Consider the following 19,039-nt stretch of genomic DNA (forward strand, 5'->3'; position numbering starts at 1 on the left):
ACCCCCACCAGGCCGAGAAGGGCAGTCCAGCTTCATGCTTAGGAGCCCACTGCCTGGGTTTGAAGATACACTTCACCATGTAACCGCTGGTAATCGGGAATAACGTACTTGACCATCCTCCACCCCTCTTTGCTACGTATACAGGGCAAGATGGGACATAGGGTCGGCATGAGATTCAATGAATTAATGAATGTCAAGTACTTGAACAGTGCCTGGCTCATAGTAACAGTTCACTAGGCTTCAGCTACTATTGTTTTTATTATTAATAACCAGGCTTCAGGTGTCTGGGGAATTGCCTACCTCCCGCCAGCAGAGAGCCACGCACCGAAAGTCCTTCTGAAACGTGCACCGCAGTTTGACATCGGAGTGCCTAAGGGGCCTTTGCTTTGTTGTACCCAGGAGCTGGTTCCCCAGGGAAGATTGATTGGGTTCCTGGACAAGTAAATATACCTGTTTATTCCTTCCTTCCCTCTAGCGTTTCCACCCAAGGAAGCTTGGGTGTTGTAATGGAAATCCGGGTTTTATGTTCTCATTAAACTCCATGAACAACCTGATCCTATCTGCCATCCACGTAACGTTTCACTCAGTCATCAAGCGCTCGGCCTTAACAACACCGAAAAGTAAGAAAAAACAATTTTTAAAGCCCTTTTGTTGTTTGTTTTCCCTACATCAGTCTTCCTCTGATTTAAAATCATGTGATTCCAGTGAAATATGATCCATATGTTTCTGATTCATTTACGGATTAATTAATGACTGTAAAAAATGGCTTCGAAACGACAAAGTTCAGTACAAAGTCTCAGCGTCATCACTGTTAACGGTTAGACGTCAGATGGCTCTTGGGAAAGATTTTGTGAAGTGGCTGAGGGGCTTTTCTGGTTGTTTCTGTTTTCTTTCGAATTCTCAATGGCTGCTGCTTTCTTTTTCTCCCCACCTCCTCTTCCTTCACCTCCTCCTCTTTTTCATTTATTTTTGGTGAGGATTCATTAGAACTTGAGTCCCGGAAACTTATTTGGATTTAGATTCATCCTGGTGAATAAAATTGCTTGCAAATTCACACAAACAAGCTCAAGTTCATGGCCTAGAAAACGGGGCAGACTTCTCAGGTGAAGCAAGTGGGAGCAGGTGGGACATTCAAAGCACATTCGGGTTAAACACAAAGCTCTAAGATTTCAAAACTGGGAATCAAATCATCCAGAGGTATAGTTCTGAGATACTTAAAGAAAAAGAAGAAAAAAAAACACCTAGGGCAAATGGTTGAATTTTATGTGAGACAATTTATTTGTTCAAAAGTGAAAAGTTAAGGGATCCAAGGTCAAGGATAGATTTTTGTCTTCCTGTTTATTTTTATCCTGCATTCTTCCCTCTCCCCACATCGCATCCTTTGCCAAGTGCAGTGGAATTTTCTCTCCGTCAGTTCTCTCCCGTCAGCCCTGTGTTCTCCGTCTCCCTGCAGCCGTTCTCTGTCTCTCACCAGGACCTGAAGCGTCACATTTGCCTCTTCCCACTGGTCTCCTGGCCTCCATCCTCCACCTCATCCCAGGGAGAGCTTTCTAGAGCGTAGATCAGAGCGTGTTCCTCTGATGCTTAAAATCTGTCCACAGTAATGGTTTGTGTTTCTGAGCATTTCCTATGTACTTCTTCTGCGCTCACCGCGGATTTGCCTCATTTTGCCCTCGCTTCAATTCTGCAAAGGCTGCGTCGTCTCCTCCCCAGTTTACAGAAAGGGAGGCTGAGAATCAGTTGCACAGAGAGGGAGGGGCCGGGCAGGAGGTCCAGCCCAGAGCTCTTGCCCTTGCTCATCAGGCCTTACCTCCCCGGGGTGTCTGCAGCAGCAAGTTCCAACTCCCGAACATGGCCCCCAGGCCCGCAGGCCCTGGCCTGTCCCCCTGAAGTCTCATGTCACACTCCTCTCCCATGTACACTCAGATTATTAGTTCACACGTTCATGGCTGGCCACAGGCTGCTTCCCTGGAGGGAGACGCCCTTCTCCTCCCAGTCCCAGCTCTGTTCAGGGAGCTTCTGTCTGTCCCTCAGGACCAAGCTCCCTGCAGGGGTTCTCCTCCGTAAACCTCCCTGGCCTGACCGACCTTGGGTGGGCACTGCCTGTCTGCCACTCAGCCCCCTTTGCCCCTTCTCCAGTGCCAGCACTGCGGTGTGCTGGGGGCTGGCTCTCTCCTTTAATTTCAGGAGTGAGCAGGTGACCCAGATCTGGCCAATAGCTGAGCAGTGGTTCCACCTCTGACCACGGAAGAGAGTGGCTTATCACCCCAGGAAACTCAAAGACCCTCCATTCTGGGCATTTGGCTGAAATGAAAAGTAAACAGGGACCTTCCTTAGGGTTGCTAACCACCTTGACTTCGCAGAGTGTTGACCAGGTGCCTTCGGTGGATGTCTTGCCTTTCAAGGAGCAGAACCTTCTTTTTTTTTTTTTTTTTTCAGTACGCGGGCCTCTCACTGTTGTGGCCTCTCCCGTTGCGGAGCACAGGCTCTGGACGCGCAGGTTCAGCGGCCATGGCTCACGGGCCCAGCCACTCCGCGGCATGTGGGATCTTCCCGGACCAGGGCACGAACCTGTGTCCCCTGCATCGGCAGGCGGACTCTCAACCCCTGTGCCACCAGGGAAGCCTGAAGCTGGGGAGAGACTCTTGTTAGCCTTCTTTAGTTCCTGGATCAAGCCATGCTTGAAGCCACTCCATGAACTTTTCTACAATATGAGCCAATTACTCTGTGCCCCATCACCGCCCGTTTGAGTTGAACTCCTGTCACTTGTCGTGAGTCTTGAAGAATACACCATCCAGGATGACACCTTCCCTCCCTGTGCGACCTCAGGACCGGCACATGCATCCATTATTCCTGTCCTCACCCGACTGCAACTTGGGTGCGTTCATGTTTCCCTGCTCCTGGACGCTGAGCTTCTTGGCAACAAGGACTGTACCTTCTTGATCTCTGTTGTCTTGGCACAGGCTAAAAAGCAGCATAAACTTGGCATTAAAGTCATGGACTTTGAAGTCAATCAGACCCGGGTTCAAGTTCCGGCTCTGCCACCTGCTAACTATGCAGCCTCGACCACTCTACCTCCTTGAGCCTCAACTCCCTGAACATTCATTATAAAAGGGCATTAGAAAGAATGAGTGAGGGAATTTCCACTGCCCTTGGCTCAGTGACTGGCCTGTATGAAGCATTTCTTAAGTGGTAGTTATGATTACTATTATGTATTGGCCCAGTGAACGCAGTCCTCTGAAAATCACAGACAATCTTGACAGTGATGCAGTCCAGAGGCGGGAACAGTTCCCACACAAGCATCCTACATGGTGGCGGCATTGTTCCTGGACACTTGGAGACTCGGGCTGGGATAAGTTTAAGAGCATGGGAGGAAATGGGCAGCTCCTCTCAGCCTTCCCCTGAGGCCACAGCAGTTCTCAGGGTGGGAATGGGCACGGGAATGTGGGCAGAGGAGAGTCTACCTTCCCAAAGGCTCTCCTTCTGACCAGAGCCCACACCCTCACTCCAGACTCAGCCTGGGGGTTCCTCACTCTGGGGAGAAGTGCGTGGTTAGAGCTCAGGTGCTGGAGTCAGGTAGTCCTGGGTTACAACCTTGACTCCCCACTTTCCGAGCTGTGTGTCTCTAGATAAATTACTTACCCTCTCTGAACCTCTGTTTCCTCATCTGCAAAATGAGTTGTTTAGAAGAAAATTGAGATCATAATTTAAGGTCTTAAGCCAGTGCTAACAAACGGTAAACTACTATTATCAAGGATTAAAATAAAATCTGTGAGGATTCGAACGCCTGCTGTCCTGGCACCCAGGCTGGCCATTTGGAGGACAGTAGGAGCTTGAGTTCAGGATGGGCCTGCAGCGGCTTCAGCTCAGTGGGACTCGATGGACAGACTCAGCCCTGCCCCACTAGGCCACTGTGGTGGTGGGGAGCATGGATGCTGGAGTCCAGCTGTTTACCTCTGAATTCAATCTCCCCCACTAACTGTGCAAGTTACTCAACTTCCCCATGCCTCAGTTGCCTCACCTGTAAAATGGGAATAACGACAGCATCTACCTCATTGGGTGGGTTTGAGGGTTAAATGACAAAATACAAGCAATACACTTGAACTGTGCCTGACCCATTGTAAGTGCTCAGTAAATATTAACTGCAGTATTAGTAATTTCTGGAATGATTTAGTGACTGCCTATTGCATTAGGAGACCTCCATCTCAAAATAAATGGGGGAACATGTGCTTGTCCTACATAAGTGTATAGTCTAAATGGGGGCCATAGTGATCCATAACATTAATGATAAGTGACAACATTACCTTGACCTGGTGAGAAGCAAAAAGGGAAAGTACCACGAGCTCTTGGAACCAAGCTCCTCGTTGCCGTAGAACACATGAATTTAGGCCTCAAGATAGTGGGCTTCTCTTGTGCGGTCTGCCCAGAAGAATAGCCCTCAATCCCAGTTTCAGCCATGTGGGTCTGATGGAGGCTGGCACTCATAGGATCCCACTTTCCCAGCCATAGTGTGAGGGGGAACATGGCCAAGGCTCAGAAGTGATTGGTCCAGGGATGGGCATGTGACCCAGTCAGGGTCCCTTGCTGTGGTTTTTCTTACAAGAGATGATGGGGGAAGAGCTGTCTTTTCTATAAGCCTGGAGATGCCTGGGCCATGCTTCCAGCTTTATGGGGGAGCTGACCCAAGGGGACAAAGCCAAGATAACCCGGAGAAGTGGAGGTGAGAGGGAGAGAGGGCACAGAGAAGAGAGGAATGGGGAATGGGCTGGGGAGTGAGAGGGGGAGAGGAGGAAGACAGAGAAGGAGACGGAGAGAAAGAATGGACCCCCCAGGTCCTCAAGTCCCTCGTGTCTCCTGATGATTGCTCCTTTCCATGGCTTAGTTACAGGACCTGATGCGTTCCCTGAGTTGCTTCAGGTACCATGTTTCACAGAGTCTAAAATGCCATTTATTATAAGCTACACCATTACTTAACATACCAATGAACTGCCAATGGATTGCAAGGCACGGTGTTAAAATGTTGGGTTGCGGGAGAAGGGATGTGCTTGAAGAGATGAATACAGTGGTCCAAAGTGGCCTTCTGTCTCTCACAAAAGAAAGATTCCAATTCATTCATGTGCTCTTCCCCGCCACTCTGGACACTTGTGCCAGGCACAGAAGGCCTGTGGTACCTTCACCTCTTACAGGATTTTGGGGGGAATGAAGAGCAGCCTATACACCTGTGGAAGGAAGAATAAGGTGCAGAAACGTTCCTGTCTCATAAACAGCACAGTCATGTGTTCTGGGCTGGGGCAGACAATGGAAAGTCTAAGGAAGAACCTACTGTGAGCCAGGGACACTCACTTTCACATCAGTCCTCTGTAAACCTGGGACTTTTCACATCAAGTCCCAGGTATACAGTGGAGGAAAGCCAGGCCTACTCAGGTCCACTCACTCGGCCAAGGTCAGGCAGTAGATGCCACAGGGCAGAGAGCCCAACCCTTCCCAATATGCGGCATCCTTTCCTGCTTGGAACTCAGCTCACTCCACGTGTTTGGTCTTAATGATCCCTAAAATTGTCAAACAATATGCACTCCAGTGAGAAAAGAAATCAAAAGTGTGATAGAGCAATGCTGTCTTTGGGTGGCCAAGGACAGTGCTCCTCTCCCAGCATCCTTAGAAATTTGGGGGGAAAACAGAGGGCCGCGTGGCCAGCCACTGATCTCTCCCCATGGCCGTCCCATTTTCATCTGAATGTCTCTAGGTATAAAGAGAGGCTGCTGGGCTTCCCTGGTGGCGCAGTGGTTGAGAGTCCGCCTGCCAATGCAGGGGACACGGGTTCGTGCCCCGGTCCGGGAAGATTCCACATGCCGCAGAGTGCCTGGACCCGTGAGCCATGGCCTCTGAGCCTGCGCGTCCGGAGCTGGCGGGCAGCCCTGGGATCCAGCCCTGGGTTGACGTTAGCTCATGGCATGTCACTTCCTTCCTAAGGAGGCCTCGATTTCCCCAGCTGTAAAATGACAGTGGCTTGGACTGGGCCAGCTCACCTCTTCCGGGGCAAATGTGAACCTCAGTCATTAACTTTGCTTATTTTATAGTTTGTAAAGATCTCACTAGATCCTCTGACCCAGCAGTTCTCAACCTATTTTTCTCTTGACGCACACCTGGCGAGGTTGTCACACACACGTGGTGTTCTCCTGTGCCCAGTTCCCATGGACCACTTCCACATTTTATCCCTTTCCCTCCCACTTAAGAGAGCACATTAGCATGCAAATGAGGAAGGATGGCATTGTCATAGGACTAACCTTGGATAGACTCTAAGTCATCTGATTTTAACCCAAATCATTTGAAATATCAGTGCTTTGTCGTTAGCAAATCATTACCTTGCCAGTTTTCTCCCAACTGATTCTGACCCACAAGGTTGTCTAGACACAGTGGATCAAAGCCACAGCTGTAATGGGTCCAAGAGGAGACAGCCCTGGCTTTAGATTCACCAAGGAGCTAAAGCAGATTGTACTTTAATAGCTGGTGTCAAAATTCCTCCTCAGAAAGGAATTGTGTTTTAACATGGACTGAATCGCAGGAGTTAGGATACTGAGGGTCCTGGGGGTGCAGGACCTCCTAGAGGAGAGTTTGGTTGCCCACCACAGAGACAGTCCCTGGGGTGGGGGGAGGAGGTAAGGGGACAGGAGAGGACGTGGGTGAGGAGTTGAGTCAGCAAGAGAAGGGAAGGTTCTGCTGTGTTGCCCTGTGACTCCGAAACATTCAGTTACTCCCCTAAACTCGCCAGTGGGGTATGCGTGTGGTAAATCCAGCGAATGATGCTCTCAGACCACACACGTAGTGCAGGAGCCAACAAGGGGGCAGATGATGAGACCTTAAATCTCTGAAAATTTGCAGAAATCTCAGAAAGTTCTAAACTGCTCCAGGCCATTGGAACTGGGGCTTTTAGGCAATCCTAGCTAGACCTGCAGTGCTAGCAAGTGCTAGCAAGTGCTAGATGGGGATCTGACATGCAGGTTTTCACCCATTTCGCAGATGATGAGACAAGAGGGCTTGCCAAAATTGAGCAAAACTGGTTCTTTCCTTCCACTGGGTCCCGATAAGACATTTGTTCCCTTTGGGTCCCTGATCCCAAGTTTCTCTATCTTCTCTTTCAAGTCCTAGTTTATTCACCAACTTAGTAAATCCCTGGATAATCCTAGCTTCTGTCCTTCCTCAGCATTTATGCATTTAGGTCTTTAGTTTGAAATAACTTTGGATTACAAAAGAGCTATAAAGATAGTAAAAACCCTCTACCCAGCTCCCTCTAATGTTAACATCTTACATAACATTTGTCTCAACTAAGAACACTGATATGCCCGATAAACTAAGCTACTCACAGTGCATCTACTTTATTTGAATTTTGCTAGTTTTTTCCCTAATGTCCTCCTTCTGTTCCAGTCTCCCATCCAGGAGACCACACTGCGTTTGTCTTCATATTGCCTTGGTCTCCTACAGTCTACAAAAGCTCCCCAGTCTTTCCTCGTTTTTCATGACGTTGGATACCGCACAGGTTGGCTCTCCATTTATGCATTTATTGATTGATTCATCCATCTGACCCATCAACTCACCCACGTGGTGTCAGACCCTACACCAGGCACTGGGGGCTCAGAAATGAATCAGGAGAGGTCCCTGACCTCAAGGAGCTCACAGACAAGGAGACTAGCAGAGGCAGACCATGAAATCAGAGTGATAAAAGCCACGGCAGAGGAAGGCACAGCATCTCCAGGAATCACATCTTCATCAGCAGGGTCCACAGTGCAAATGCTGGTGTGGGAGGACAGGCCATTTTCCTGAGAGCCTCTGTCATCTGTCTTTCTGAAAAGCCCCTAGCAAACTTTCCCTTACAACTCATTGGCCGGAATCATATGTCCCATCCTAGATTAATCGCTGACAAGAAGAAATGGAAGAACCAAGACTGGCTTAGAACAATCCTGACTCAATATTTGGAGGCAGAGCGCAATTGGGATACTGTTTTCTAAGGAAGAAGCCGGAATGGCTATTGGGTAAGGTGACTGCCATAGGCCTTTCAGTTGCTTTGGAAGTTTTTCACTCTGTAAATAATACTGTCCTAAATATTCTTTTGCATAAAGATTTTCCCACATTTAAAATGGTCTCCTTGGTGAGATGGTTGGACACACACGCACACGCACACACACACACACACCTCGGTGTTCCCTTAAGCGCCATGTTTTATCTTGGGAATTGAGGCTGGAGGCACGTGGTCAGAGGAATTATCTGCATCTCACAGCCCCTGGAGCTGTGCCCTCCCCCGGGCTAGCTGTCACCTCAGCAGATCACCTAGAGTGTATGAGCGGCTGCCCAGGGTTAATGTTTTTTGGCTGTGTGCCCCGGGACAGACTATTATCAGCTGATATAGACAATCTGATTACTTCCATATTTTTCCCTTTTCTACTTTTAGTTTGGCTTACCCTTTGAATAGTTTTTGAGCTCTAGTCTAGTCTAGTCAAAACACTCTAGCCCATCCCAACCTCAGAGTACAAAAACCCAACTGAAACAATTTAGAACAAAACCTTAAGTCAACCAACAGAATTGATTTTTCTATTAGCCACTTCTCTGGAAATCCTCCAGTGTGCACTTTTGATTAGTGACTGGATTAAGAAACCTCACTGCTGCCTACCAGGAGCTACACCGGGAACCAGATTTAATGAACCCAGACCATTAGATTCCCAGAAGTGAAATCTGTTGGTCAAACTGCATGATAATTATTGGGCCCTGTGTTGTTTAGGATAGGTATTGCTAGCTGCGATAGTAGAGAGCCTCCAAATTGCAGTGACTTAACCCAATAGAAGTTTATACCTTATGCACATGAAGTCTCATCAGCAGTTCTTGGCCAAGCAGCCTTCCAGGTGGTGATTCAGGGACCCAGGCTCCTTCCATCTGGTTGTACATCCTCCATAGAGGACCTATAGCCCCAGATCTTCTCTATTCACCCACTGGATGGGGAAGAGAATATGGAATTATGTATGGGAGGCCTAGAAGTGCACTCATCATTTTTACTCACCTTCTAGTGCCCAGAACTCACTCACACGGACATAACAACACAAGAGAGGCCAGGCAAGAGGATCTAGCTGTGTACCCAGGAGAAAAGGAATAATCAGCTACTTTTGTCAAAGACGCCTACCTGTGCCAGGTACTTTACGTACATTACCTTGTAAGGTGAGTATTAAATCTCCAATTTTACAGAAGAGAAAACTGAGACTCAAAGGGGTGAAATGTCCTGCCCAAGGTCATATAGCTAATAAGTGTCAGAGTGAGACTCTCTTCTACATTATCTGTAATTAGCTTTATACTTTTACCTTTCATCGGCAGGTGCTTAATACACTTGGAATCCACCTTTGTACATAGTTTAAGGTGGAGGTCCAGTTTTATTTTTCTCCATTTTTCCCCAAACATCAGATAATTATTTTACAGCACCTGATGCTATACATTTTTTTTCAAAACGTTTAGACTGATTGACATTCCTATTTTTGTATAAGTGTACTGATTTCACTTCACCCTCTTTAACGCTAGGTATTATTATGATTTTAAAAAACAGTGCTCTCTGACGGTAGAAAAATGTTAACGAATTTATTGGATTGCCAATGAGATTGGTGTCTCCCTTTTATCTCCAAATATACTTCTTCATTTGTGAATTATTTATTTGAATTCTTTGCTCATTTGTCTAGTAGGGTCTGGATAACTTCCTCATCTCTCTCCATACATATATACATATGTATAGTACAAGTTCTTTATATAATAGAGATATGATGCCTTTGCCAGGCATTTTGGCTGCATACATTTTCCTATCCTTTTTTTATGTACAGATGTGCTAAATTTTTCTGCAGTCAATTCTGTCCATCTCTTTCTTTGTGATCTTTTCTGATGCTTCTGAGTTTAACCAGCTTTTTCTCCCCAGAGGTCTGATAAATATTCAAGCCTTTCCCCCTCTATGGTTTGATTTTTTTTTTTTTTAATATTCAATTCTTCAGTGCATCTGGAATGCATTTCAGTGTATGGTATGATATGAAAGGTTTCTAATTTGCAAGAGGAGGGGGCCTCATTTACACTTCCAAGTTCCCATCTCTCCCATCCTGAGCTGCTTGTCTCTTCTCCAGGCCAAACAGAAGCATGAGATACCATAAGTTACAGGAAGGCGGGTAAGGCTGTGGTCATTTTTCCCTAGTTAAAGAGATAACCGTTGTTGTGCATAATTGAACATTTACTGTATAGTAGAGTTCTCTGTGCTTTGCACAACTTATGGCACTGAAGTGAGTCATCAACATCCCCATAAGATAGAAATTATTATCCCTATTTTACAGATGAGGAAAACTGAGGCTTAAGTAACTTGCCCAAGGTCACACACTAGGGTGATTGCCATTTTTTTCTTCACTTCCTCTGGTTATTCATGACCTGGCCTTCTAGTTAACAACTTAAAATGTGCTTGTTTTCTTGAAATTAAGGTAGAATGACCGTAGGTGACAAATTTTAAGCAAAACAAAACAAAACAAAAAAGATCTTGAAACGTTGACGATTTCCAAAAGTAGAAGAAGATGCTACAGAGGATCTAGAAACTCCCCAAAGAGGCTGGCACCATTCCATTGACGAAGAACAATTGCTATCTTGGTAAATATGAAATTTACATTATTTGGCTTTTAGAAAGACTGGCTCTAGGCACACTCATCAAGAACTAACTCGAGTCTAAATAAATGAGGTCATTTGGCCCAGAATAGGGATTCTGATTTATTTTGTGTTCCTGTTTTAGAAAGATTTCAGTTTTTGTGAACCTGGAAGAATCCTCAGTGAAGGGAAGGAAAGGAGGGCTGAACAGAAAGGAGGTGGGGAAGCACGAACCAACACAAAATCCCCACTAAGAGGCCTGCCGGCTTTTGTCACATCACCTCCCTATGCTTCGGCAGCCTGTAAAATGGGACTGATGGTTATAACCCGTGTTTCCCAGAGCTACCCGTGCTGAGGACCATGTGAAATGGAATCCAGGTGTGCCACATGCCTGGGCCCGAGTGAAGAGCTATCTCTGCCTTCTCCCAGGTCATTCCCATAGCAGTCCTATGAGGAGAACACAATTACGAGAATGTGGTGACGTGTTGAAATTCGCCAAAATGCCTGTTTGAAAGCAGGCTAGTCAAAGGCTCTGTGTTCAAGGCATTATGTAACAAGGCGTCTCAGTTTGAGCCTCTGAACAACTGGGTCAGATTGGTGCTATATTCCTATCTGCAGATGTAGAAAGAAGCCTGAGGGAAGTGCAGCAACCAGTTCAAGTCCACACAGGATTCAATTCCAGGTCTTCCGGACTATAAAGCCTGGGGAATCTCAGAGAACACGGGTGGTAGGTAAATCCCACAAGGGACCCGAGGCAGCTCTGACCAGAGAATGGGAGGGGCTTCACTCTTAGCAAGGATACTTTACGTGGCCTTCCAAGCCAGAAGAAGGATGAGCTCCCTGAAGGTGGATATAGGAAGCGAGGACCCAGTTCAGATCTCTGGGCGGTGTCAGAGAAACGTACCCCATTGGTCAGCAGTGTCCTGATTATACGCCTGTTCGCCTCAGTTAACTATAATCCACACTAGGCCATTTTAACTTGGCAGTGTGGTAGGAAACAGGTTTCAAGAACAGAATAAGCCAAGCCATTCCTCAGTAAGCTACCAAAGAATCCCCAATTTCATGTTTCTTTAGGTCTAAATGGATACTTAACGGGTTTAAAACCTTCAGGATTGGTGGTAGTAGCAGCTGTGGATACAGGTACAAAGCCCAGAATGGAGATAGAGCAATTCGGGATTCTGGTACAGCTCTCCTGCCAAGAATATCTCCCTGCTTGGAACAGTCATCAATGCAAGGGAGTGTTTTATGGTTTGTCTCTTTGATTGCCAATTTCAAAGAAATCTCGATGCAAGAAAGTTTGAAAAACACATAGAGGTATAAAGAAGTAGGGAAAAAAAATCACCCGTAATCCTATCAGCCAGTAATAACCACTTTACGTTGTGTTATTTCTCTCTCTAGGGTTTCTATCTGGGCTTTTATTTTTTAAATAAATGTGATACCTGGCTCCAGACCTATCCACTTCCCCAGACTGGATGAGAGGAGGGCCATTCCATCCTGCAACTATATACATTTCTAAATATAAAATGCAATATGTTCATTAGAGAAAATATAAAAATTTCAAGAAAAGAGAGAAGACAATTCAATTAAAATCCCACCACCCAGAGAATTGACATTGGGGTGAATTTCCTTCCTGTCTTTTTTCTTTGCATTCCTTTGAGTATTTTATATATATATATATATATATTTTTACCTAATTCTGCATTCTATTTTCTTAACGTCATATCATAAGCATTTTCTCATGTTATTGCACATTCTCCATAAACATTTATCTTTCAAGTCTACATAATATTCCTTGGGATGGGTATTATATAACTTACTTAACTATTTCATTGATGATGAACATTTGATTTGTTGTGAATCCTTTTTTGAAAATCTTTGCCCACGGCTCTTTTATTTCTTTAGGGTTGAGTCCTCCCAGATGAATTACTGGGTGAAAGAGTGTAAATCTTTTAGAGAGTATGAATCTTCCCATACGTATTGCCATACCTTCCTTTGGAAAGTTCATAGCTGGAGCAACTGTAGGGAAGTACTCCCTTCATTATATCCTTGACGGTTCTGCCTATTTCACTTTGTTAAAAAAAAAAAAATTGTTACTATTGAATAGGTGAATCTTTATTACTGAGCTAGGATCCAAAATAGTTGGTGCCTTTACTAGGCACGGCTGTGCAGTGTTAACTCTTGACTCAATTTCTCCATTCTTATCATGATAAGTGTTTGTTAAATTTGGAGGATGATTTCAAGTGCTTAAAGTCAGAAATCCTGGTTAGACTTCCAGTTTCAGCTCTTCAAGCTTCTTTTTCCTCATCTGGAGAATGGGAATAAGATCTAGCTTAGAGAATCATGGTGACGATTGAAAAAAGAAAACAATAACCACAATAAAAACATGTAAATCACTTAGCACCATGCTAGCAGATACCCGATGGATATTACTTCCCTTCCTTCCTTCCTTCCTTCCTCCCTCCCTCCCTTCCTTCTTACTCTCGACTTGGAAATCATTTGAAAAGTTGGGAAAACTAGTATTAAAGTACCAGATTTTCTGGTTGAGGAAACCAAAGCTCAGAGAAGCTAAGTAACTTTCCTAAAGTCATGATGGCCAGTAAATGACAAAGTGAGGTTCACACCACAGTCTCAAAGAGGGGCTTCACGGAGCAGCTGCAGGGCCGAATATGGTCTACACATCTGTTTTATTTGGCCCACACAGCCAAAGTAAGAAAATAGGATAAAATCAAATAAAGCTAACATTGAAAATGAGATTTCACATCCACATATGATTTCTGGTTTCTCTTGAGAAATCCTTAGATCTGGTGATGGGGGAGGGCGAGTTGAGTGGTGACTCGCCCCTTCACAAGGGCCACGGCACCTCCAATCCACCAGGTCTGTACGGAGTGTGCGCAGGTCGCCGGCTCCAGCCTGGCTCCCCAGTGCGTTGGAGTTTGCGACCCCTGCTCTGACCCACGCTGACATCACACCCAGGGTTTCTGGCTCCCCCGCCCCAGGCCGGCCGCAGGCTCCTGGCTAACCTTGCACTGCGTGCGCAATGGCTGAGATGCGGCCGAGGACTGCCCACCGAGCTGGGTCCGTTGTAGTCCAGGAATGTGAACGTACATTGTTCTCCGCCCAGCCGCATGCATGCGGGGTGAGCTCACCCTGGCCCGCTGCCTCCTTCCCCCAATCTCTCCAATTAAAAACATATTACCTTCCCACTCCGCCTGGAGCAGCCCTGGGCCGCAGCTTTATTTTATAAACACATTTAGACAAGTTCAGAAAGGAATGATTCATACTGGACCTAAGCACTCCTAAACGCCAGGGCTGCTGAGCATTTTCACAGGGGAAGCATCCTGAGCGGGACCAGGCCTGGCCCTCGGGGGGTATCATCTCTCCCGCTTGAAGGCCAGGGATTACCTGTCCGCAGCTGGAAGGACTTACCCACAAGGCCACCTTTCGGCACCCCCAGCCCAGACCCAGCAACCACGGGCTCCTGGAAGAGAAGGATGCTGGCCCAGCCCCTCCCTCCGCCGGAGGCATCCTTGGATCCCCCCACTCTCTGCCCTCCCATCCAGGGTTTCCCTCTCTTCTGTTCCTCCTTTCTCATGTGCGGCTCTGTCCCCCAGCAGGCTCCCAGACTTACTTCCTGCTCTGGATTTGAATTCCTTCCTCCCACCCACTCCACTGAAGATTCCTAGAGGGTGGGCCCTGGAGGGTCTTTCATGCTTCCCTCCACTATGCCGAGCTCAGTGCTGGGCACATGGAGGGCACAAGGCAGGTGCCAGAGTAATAGTAATAATACTGATTGAGGCTCTTGGGTAGAGAGCATTGACTGGGTGCCAGGGATGGTCCTGAGAAATTTACATCTATTCTTTCATTTAATTCTCATAAGAACTCAGTGAAGTAGGTGCTGTTTGCTATAAACCCATTTCACAGGTGAGGAAATTGAGGACTAGGTTTCAGCTCCACCCATGAGGATCTGTCTTAGTTGTCATAAATGGAAGGGCCCTTTCGAGAGAGAGTCATGGACATATACACACTAACAAACGTAGTAAGGTAGATAGCTAGTGGGAAGCAGCCGCATGGCACAGGGATATTGGCTCGGTGCTTTGTGACAGCCTGGAGGGGTGGGATAGGGAGGGTGGGAGGGAGGGAGACGCAAGAGGGAAGACATATGGGAACATATGTATATGTATAACTGATTCACTTTGTTATAAAGCAGAAACTAACACACCATTGTAAAGCAATTATACCCCAATAAAGATGTTAAAAAAATAAATAAATAAAAAATAAAAAAAAATAAAAATGGAAGGGCCCTTAGATGATTTGGTCTTGTTAGCTGACTTTTACAGGTGGAAAAACTAAGGCCCAGAGAGGAAGAGGGATTTCCCCGAGATTTTAAGACGATGGAGCCGCCTTAGCACCACGCCACGCCTCTGGCATCCTCCCTTACAAGTAGCAGGAGTTTGGTGAGATTTCTTGAATAAATGAACAAATGACTGTATGAGTGTTTTTATGGAGCTCTCCTGCTTGGACCATAATTACAGGGGCAGTATCTTACATCTGAATTCCCAGTGCCTAGCTGAAGACCCGCAAAACAGGTCCTCTCTCAGTATCTGTTGAAGGGATGTCAGTCTCTCATTGTGTCTTTAGCCACTGCAGCTTAACCCTGAATTCTCACTTTACAGTTAATGTGCCTTAGTTTGCTGTCCTCAACTAGAAACTGAGGATTGGGTCTTTTCCATCCCTTGTGGGGGAGGCCATGCTCAGCATGCAGAGGGGGCGACATTCATGGATGCCCACTCACTTATTCTTGCCCTCATTACTATAGAGTGAGTACTCACTACGTACTGGGCACCGTGACAGGTGCTGGACAAGCACGGTGATGCCAAGGCAAGTTCAACCACGACTGCCCCCAAGGATTGCCTCTATAGCACCCCACAATGGCCATCTCTGCTTCTGCCCACTGTGACTATGATGGGCAGGGCTGCCAGTTGGGGTCTTCTCTAATTGTGGGGAGTCTGGGATGAGGAAGTTTTCCAAAGTCCATCATCTTCTCTGTCCATTCTTTGCTTGTCCTCCTAAGCCCAGTCTGTCCAATGGTGCCAATCCCCAAGAGCAGGAAGCTTCCAGTTGAATTCTGCTCACGTATCTAGTCATTCAACAAACATTTATTGAGGGCCTACTCTGTGCCAAGGCCCATGATTGGAAGAGACATCCTGTCCTCAGGATCATCCTTGCTAGAAATGTCTGCCTAGGTCAGAAGGTTTGGGGGCCAAGTAACCAAATTTAGCTTAGCTCAGGTCAAGGGGGACCTTATTGTCACCTATCACCAAACGCAGGGGTAGCCTCGGGTACTGCTAGGAGTCTTTCTCTACCCCTCTTGTCTTTGCCTGTTGGTTCCTTCTCTCCTTCTCAGAGGTGACTTTTTTCCACTGAGAAAATGTGGCCACCATCGATATCAAGGCTCACAGATTTCCAACCTCACCGCTTTGCAGCTCTAGTAGAAAGTTCCCAGAGAAGCTGAAAAAAGAAGAGAGGGGGCTGCTCAGCTGTAACAGAGTGGCTACAAGAACATGATTTCTGTGTCGTTCTTTTGGTCTCCTAGTTATCTTGGCATGTTTCATCTTGATTCCTACACCTGTGAGTCTGGCTCACAGACGATTTGATAGTAAGGTGAGTGAGTGAATTTTTTTTTTAGTTGGGATGGATACTCAAGAGGTCTCATGGAATTCAAAGAGGCATGAAGTAATGAGTTACAGGAAGGGAGGCCTTCAAAGTTTGGAGTTCACAGAACCTTCTCCTCCTAGCGTCACCTTTTATGTGACTCTGTTCCAGTAGCTGCCATTCTCTGCAGTTCCAACAACTACCAGTTCAGTTCCAAATTTCAAATTCATGGGGAACAAGTGGAATGGACCTTGTGTAGGTCACATGGTTATCCTGCACCAAAGAGCAGGGCCACGAGGTGTGGTCACATCGTACTAATACGACAGCAGGAGCTCTCATACACTGCTGGTGGGAATGCAATACGGTACAGCCACTTTGGAAGAGAGATGGACAGTTTCTTATAAACCTAAACATACCCTTCCCATACAATCCAGGAATCGTGCTCCTTGGTACTTACCCAAATGATGTCAAGATGTACATCCCCACAAAAACACTGCACGTGAATGTTTATAGCAGTTTTATTCATAATTGCCAAAACTTGGAAACAACCAAGATGTCTTTTGGCAGGTGAATGGGTAAACGGTGGTACATCCAGACAGTGGAATATTGTTCAGGGCCGAAAAGAAAGGAGCTACCAAGCCATGAAAGGAAATGGAGGAAACTTAAATACATTTTCTAACTGAGAGAAATCCATCTGAAAAGCCTACATACTGTATGATTACAACTATATGACAACCTGGAAAAGGCAAAACTATGGAGACCGTAAAAAATCAGTGGTTGCCAGGGTTTGGAAGGAGGGAAGGATGAACAGGTAGAGAACAAAGGAGTTTTAGGGCAGTGAAACTATTCTGTATGATACTATGATGGTAGGTACATGTCATTATACATTTGTCCGAACCCATAGAATGTACAACACCAAGAGTGAACCTAATGTAAACTATGGACTCCAGGTGATAATGGTGCGTCTGTGCAGATTCATTGATTGTAACAGATGTCCCACTCTGGTGGGTGATGTCAATAGTGGAGGAGGTTATGCGTGGGGGGGGGGGCGGAGGCTGTATGGGACCCCTCTGTACCTTTTGCTCAATTTTGTTGTGAAATCTAAAACTGCTCTAAAAAGTAAAGTGTATTAATTTTAAAAATTAACAACATCCTGCTTATGGGCTGGATGTGGCCTGAGGGTCCACTGACTGCCAGCATGTGACCCCTGAGAAACTGACCCTACTTCTTCAAACCCAGGCACCACTTGGTTTCAAGACTTCATCTTTCCCAACCAGTGTACATATTAGGTCAGAATGTGTAGGTTGTAGTCATGTCAGAGATGCCTGTACCTACCTATCAGATGCCCTGATGGGCACAAAGTAACAAAAGCAGCCTTAAAGAGGTGAAACAGTTCTGGGCCACAGCCCAGGCACCCGGTCTGGGGTTAAGTGGCCAGTCTTAGGCTTCCTGGAATAAAGGATAGATCAAGACCTCATCACTGCCTTCTTGGACCCTGGAGTGTCTAGGCTGGAATGTTTGTGGTAATTAAGGAAGTAATGGGACACCTGGGGCAAGCAGGGACCATCGTCCTGAGTCTCAGGGATGGAGACAGGGGGCCTGGTCCTGCTGCCTGGAGCCTGTGGAGTCAGTGGTGTCTGGTGGTCCATGACTCAGGGGCGTGAATGCTGCCCCGAGGACCAACATGAAGCTGGCTGGAAGGTTTTGTAGAATCCTGAGCAGAGACCAACAAATTCCACCTCCAAGAATTCCTTCTGCTTGGGTCTCAAAATCACACCAACATACTACTTCATCTATGCGGTCGAGGTCAACATTAGCTGTCATAAATCATGTCGATAGTATGCACTCTTGATAGGGTGTGATGGAAATGGTACTTTACCTCCATGATCTCTCTCCCCAAGACCTACAACCCCAGTCTAATCAAGAGAAAAATATCAGACAAATTTCAATAGAGGGGCTTCCTGCAAAATACCTGACCAGGAATCACAAAAACTGTCAAGTCATCAAAAACAAAGAAAGTCTGAGAAACTGCCACAACCAGGAGGGACGTAAGGAGACATGGTGACTAAATGTTATGTGGTGTCTTGGATGGGATCCTGGAATAGAGAAAGGACATCAGGTAAAAACTTTAAAAATCAGAGTAGACTATGGACTTTAGTTCATTATCACGTATCGGTATTGGTTCATTCATTGTAACTCATGTGTCATAGGGGAAACCATGCAGGTGGGAGGGGGTGGTGTAGAAGTCTCTGTACTATTTGCTCAGTTTCTCTGTAAGTCTGAAACTGTTCTAAAACAATTAAGGTTATGAATTAAAATCTATTAATTTAAAAACTCACACACACACCATGAGGACTTTGGGTCTGATAGCTTGGGCTTGCATGCTGGATTTAATAATACAACTTTTGGCCATGTGACCTTGGACAAATCGTTTTAACCCCTTTAAGCCTCTGTTTCATCATTTGCAGTGGAGGACTTTTCAGCTCACTGGGCTGTTTGGAGAGTAAAAGAATACATTGCCCTTGAAGGGCTTGACACAATGTCTGGCACATATGTGGTGCTCATTAAATGATAAGGATTATTATAGACAGATATTCACTTACACATGTACTGGAGTTTTATGGGGGTGAGGTTTGTTTTTATTATTCCATTTTATTATTTTTTAAAGCAAAAACTGTCATTTAAAAATTGTCATCCAGTTCTGTTGCTAGCAGAAACAGTCTTTTGTGTTCAAGCCAAAAGCACT

General features: G+C 46.1%; 1 long non-coding RNA gene across 1 annotated transcript; it reads left to right on the forward strand.

Annotated features, from left to right (window-relative positions):
• Nucleotides 1–330: 330 nt before the first annotated feature.
• LOC137220880 (uncharacterized) lies at nucleotides 331–9,236 on the forward strand. Its single transcript, XR_010941825.1, has 3 exons — nucleotides 331–440; nucleotides 7,904–8,027; nucleotides 9,054–9,236. It is a non-coding gene; the product is annotated as an uncharacterized lncRNA (long non-coding RNA).
• Nucleotides 9,237–19,039: the final 9,803 nt, after the last annotated feature.

This window comes from Pseudorca crassidens, chromosome 3 (genome assembly GCF_039906515.1).
Source record: "Pseudorca crassidens isolate mPseCra1 chromosome 3, mPseCra1.hap1, whole genome shotgun sequence".
NCBI lineage: Eukaryota > Metazoa > Chordata > Mammalia > Artiodactyla > Delphinidae > Pseudorca > Pseudorca crassidens.